Source organism: Meleagris gallopavo, chromosome 1, assembly GCF_000146605.3.
Source record: "Meleagris gallopavo isolate NT-WF06-2002-E0010 breed Aviagen turkey brand Nicholas breeding stock chromosome 1, Turkey_5.1, whole genome shotgun sequence".
Classification (NCBI taxonomy): Eukaryota; Metazoa; Chordata; class Aves; order Galliformes; family Phasianidae; genus Meleagris; species Meleagris gallopavo.
The window spans coordinates 113,596,594-113,601,649 of record NC_015011.2 but is presented as its reverse complement, the minus strand read 5'-3'; the positions used below and the strand labels follow the sequence as shown (position 1 = coordinate 113,601,649).

The 5,056-nt window shown below is 55.5% G+C and overlaps 1 pseudogene; it reads left to right on the top strand.

The window, feature by feature from the left end:
* Nucleotides 1–5,050, top strand: part of LOC104914790 — a 16,408-nt pseudogene extending 11,358 nt beyond the window's left edge.
* The last annotated feature ends 6 nt before the right edge of the window (nucleotides 5,051–5,056 follow it).

Below are 5,056 nucleotides of genomic sequence, written 5' to 3'. Positions count from 1 at the left end.
GAATGCTGGGAGAAGCTGATCCGCAGAGGGCTGTGGCGACTTGGGAATGTGGGAAGAGGCAAAGGGCAAGGGAACGTTGGCTTTTCCTGTTCTCCAACAGTTCCTGAGGGCGTCGCTGGACACCATGGAGGACGAGGCCTGGACCAAGGCCCTGAGCTGCGAGCTAAGCCGGCAGCTGAGCAGCTCTCCCAGCAGCTCTGGAGAAAAGGTAGGTCTCCCTCGGCTCTACCCAGCGGTGCAGCTGCAGGTGCCCAACTGGGGCTGTGGCTGTGGCTGGTGCTCTGCCCACATGGCCTACTCACGCTGCTTCTCCAGCCCGTTCCCCCCAGAGGGCCTTTGCCTGCAAACTGCTTGGGGGCTGGCTAAAGCTCGGCCCTGCAGCTGCTCTCAGCAACTCCCAGGGAGCGTGGGTCCTTCCACCTGGCCCTCTCCCAGCAGGTCACGCTGCTACCACATCCCAACTTATTCCTCCCTTCCCATGCAGTCTTTCCTGTACAAGGCTCTGGGGACAGTTCTGGGTGCTTGTAAGGAAGTCCTCCATGTCCAAGAGAAGCTGCTGCAGCACCTGGAAGAAGCAAACGCAGAGGAGCCATCTGAGGCCCAGGTGAGCTCTCCTCTCCTCCAGCTCCTGCGAGCATCCCCGCTCTGTCCCTGGGGCAGAGGGCTTCTCCTGGCCCTGCTCTGGGCCTTTCAATCTCCTCTCTGCTGTTGCTTCCCTCAAGTGAGGACCAGCCTGGCCACTGTGGCTGGCTGCGCCAGTAGGTTCAGGCCTGCGCCAACTGCCCTTTGTTCTTTTGTGCAGGGAATGATCTCTCTTGTCAGCCATGCTGCTGAGAGCAACTTCCACGCAGTCCTGGACACACTCACCATGTTTGCGTCCAGGCTGTGCAAAGGCCAGAGTGGGAGGATTTCCAGGAGCAAGAAGGTAAAGTGTTATGGGTTTCCATCTTGGCATTCTTCTGCCTTATTTTCACAGCAGCTCCTGCCTTGGGAGCCCAGGTGCATCACTGGGCACTGGGGGCCATTGAGCGAGTGTCTCAAGGCATTTCTCCCCTCACAGATGGAGCTGAACAGCACGAGAGCTCACGCCACACGCAGCGCTCTCATCCTCGCCCATGGCAGCTTGGCACTGCAAGCCTCCAAGGAACAGCTGCTTGCCCGCCTGGAGAGAGACATTGTGGGCAACATCCTGCTGCTGTACAGCTGCAGCTGTCGGGTGAGAGCTCAAAGTGTGCCAGGGTGTCTGAGCACCCGGCTGCAGCCCCTTCATGTGGGGAGATGCTGAGATGGGCCTTCTCTTTCCAAAGGTCCCTTGGGGAACGGTTTGTGCCCAGATGAAGATCCAAGCCCTTCCCTTAGCATTGCCTCCACGTGTCTCCCTTGCAGCCCTTCCCACAGTTCAAAGAATGTTTTTCTCTCTTGGGCCTCAGGACTTGCAGAACAAGCTCGTGCTGGTGCAGAGCATCACTGACTTAAGCTCTGCCATCCATGCCGTGGGTGCCTCCGCTTGCTTTAACACCTCGTTGAAGGGCAAGCTGCTGGAGATCCTGATGGTGAGTGCCTAGAGACTAGGGCTCTCTGCAGCGGAGTTCTGGGCTGTGCCACAAGGCTCACTTCCCTGTAGGCATACACGTCTCCCTCAGTCACACATCTCCAGCTGATGGGGACTTTGGGTGCTGTCAGGCAGCGGCTGGGTGGCGGGCTAGGTCCACCAGCTGTGGAGCTGCTGCATCCTGCAGTGCCTCGCAGGGAAATGTGAGAGTGATGGGGCCGGTGTGTGGCAGTTGTGTCTGTCTCTGGGCTGGGCAGAAGAGCTCTCACATGCCCTTTATCCACTTTGACAGTGTCTCTCTGGTACTTGCAGGACTTGCTGAAGAAGTACTACTTGGGCACCCCTGTATCTCCAGTGCCCCTCAAGGTGGTTCTGGCCCTGGAGCAGTTGAGGTAAGGAGCCTCTGGGGTTACAAGGCAGCATGGTGGTTCTCCATTTGGCTGAAGGCCTGGAGGGGGCAGGGGTTGAGGAGCCACATCTACAAGAGAGATGGCTGGGCTGTTGTGCCCAGCAAAGTTGAGGTTCTGGGCAGGGAGAAAGGCCCTGGTGCTTCTGTACCCTGGTAGGGAAGAGAAGGGAGACCTGGGGTCTCCTTCTCTTCAGAGAGGCAGGTGGTTCACTGCTGCCGGGGAGGAGGCAGGTGCTAATGGAACTAAAGACAGTGCTCAGCAGCACGGGCTGGGGGTGTTGGCTTTGCAGCTGTCCATTAGGAGAAACTGAGATGTTGTCTGAACCAGTCTGGAGAGCACTGGTAAAGGCTCTTTCTACTTTCTCTTCTTCCTTTTTTCTTCCTGTCAGCAAGCTGAAGCCTTCTTTAGGAAGCAAGGACATGCATGAAATGTTGACTCTGTGCTGCAAAAACATTGTGACGTACCCTTCAGCAGAGATGATGCTGAAGATCAAGAAGTCACAGCAAGCAGCACAGTACCTGCAGGTAACCTGCCGTAACTTTCCCGGCCACCTCTGAGTCGGAACCCTACCTCAGCACACACTATGCTCTGGCAGCAGCCATGATGCCACATCTCAATCCCCTCTTCTGCTTTCAGCTTCAGCAAACATCATTGAAAGCTCTGGGCCGGCTCATGGCAGTTTTACTCGAGACAGAGCCCACCCTCCGCTTCTTCCAGAACATAGTCCATGTGAGTATGTGTGGGGCAAGGGAGAAAGCATGGTCCCTGCTGATAGCGGAGACAGAGATCTGGTGATTGAGAGGACAATGAAAAGGAGACAAATCTCCTGCTGACCTGCCAGCTCACTGCGAGCTCGGAAATGGGCAGAGAAATGGGCCCTGCATAGGAAAAGGCAGGGCCAGCCCCTGGCAGGCCACAGCTGAGAAAAAGCTCCTGGATTAGGACGCAGGAGTTTCTGCAGAGAGAGCAGGCAGCAGTGCTGTTGCTCAGTGAGGCGGGGGGCTGCGTGGAGCCACAGGGCAGGCTCTGAGGGAAAGTGTCGGGAAAGGAGGGACAGGGAGAAAGGTCGCAGGAAGGAAAAGAAAAGATGTCCGTAGTGAGACGTATGCTCTGCCCCAGGTCCTGCAGAGATCACTGACATCAGACAGTATGTGGGAGCGCAAGAGGGCCCTGCAGACCTGCTCCCAGCTGCTGGCTGCTTGTGAAGAACTTCAAGTGAGTAAAGAGCCCCAACACATGCCCCTGGCTCCCTCCCCGGTGCTCCTGAGCTGGAAGGCGAGCTCCACCCAGCTGTGCATGCTGTGTCACCCATTGGCGTGGGGAAGGCGACAGGCGGGAGAAGCTAGGGAGAGCTGGGGCTGCCTACAGCTTGTTCCTGCCTCTCACCCCTGCAGAGAGGAGATGCCTGTGAGCATTTTGGCTCCTTGGTGGGATTGCTGGCACCTCTGACATGTGATCCCATGCCCACATCCCGCCAGTTGGCCGCCACCTGCCTGAGCTCCCTTCTTCGAATCCAAGGTGAGTAGAGCAGATGTGCACCAGCCATGTGCTCTCCTCCGCAGCACTACCAGAGCCCCACGGGCTGGGCCCTGTTTACAGGAGGGAGAGGCACCGTGCACAGCTCTCTTCTTGTCCCCACCCTGTCCTCTGTCTATCCTCTGTGGAAAGAGGTTCTGTTTTCAGAAGCATGACTTCCCTTTTCTCCCCGTGCTCTTTCCAGCCAAGGTGACCAACAGAGTCATTGAGATGGGAGACATTGGGAGCCTGTGTGAGGGGCTGAATGACTGCAGCACCATCTCTCAGCTCCAGACCTCATCCAAAATTGCAAGGGTAAGTGGACCCAAAAAAGAGTGGTAGGATCTCAGTGCATAGGCTTCTGCACATTCCTCTGCTCCCTCCAGCCTCTCCCATCACTTCCAGAATGAGCTGTCACCCTGAGACCACTTTTCTCAGCAAGTAGCAGGAGGCGCTGAGCTGCCTGGCTTTCAGGTGCCTAGTGCAAGGAACTGATTCCATGATATGTGTGTGTGTGTGCGTGTGTGTGTGTGTGACTGTGGTTTGTTGGGAGGTAGACTTTGCACGTAAGCAAACGGCATGGATGGAGAAGCTGAGAGAAGGTTCAACCACTGTACATATGAATGGAAGGGTGTGGACAGCAGGAGCATTGCAATTGCTGCCTGAATGATAAGCAAGCCACTGAACTAAGAATGCCCTCAAGACTGCTTTCTGTTTTGAAGAGCTGCCGCAGTGCAGTGATGAGATCTCTCCTGCTTCTCATTTCTCTGCAGATGGTGTGCAGAAACTTCCCCCTGGAACACACCGTTGACTTCATGACGGCCATCAAGGAGACCTTCCGGAAAGGCAAAGGAATGCGCGTGCGTGCAGCTGGGAAGTGGATGATCACTTTTCTGCTGATGTACGGGAAGGACATCTGTCGGGACGTAAGAGAATTTCTTTCATGTGCCTTGGATTTTCGGTTGCACTACACCTTGTGCCATTTGCCTCTTATGCTAAAGAATCACAGCCTGAGTGCAAAGCCAGGGCTTGGACACAGTGGCTGGCATGAAATTTAGGCTTAGGCCTTGGCAGCATGTCAAGGGAGCAGGCACTGTTCATGTGCTGAATGTCCGTGGTTAGGCCCTGCAGAGTCAAGGATGCAGCAAGTCGTTCTTTCTCTCCTTCTTCATTCAGGTGCTGCTGATCCTCTACATTCTGCGCAGCTGCACATCTTCCACGCAGCAGAGCATGTTTATACCCTTCCTGTGCCAAGCAGTGGTCATCCTCACTCGCTGTGACGCAGAGATCATGATTGACAATTTCTCCCGGCTGCCTAAGGCCACAGACAGGTACTGGCACTTCTGCCTTTGCTGTTGCTCTGGTCACACTTGTAGCTTGCCTCTGCCAGAGCGAGCCAGGGAGGAAGCAGCTTTTCTTTTTTCCTCTAAAGTCTGTTTGAGGCAAAAATTACTCAGTCACAACTTGAGACTCTCCTTTTTCTAGCGAGACATGGAAGAGAATAAGAGAGTTTTGTCTTCAACGGTGGGGGCGGTAGAAGAGAAGAGAAGAGGAAGAGAAGAGGAAGAGAAGAGAAGAG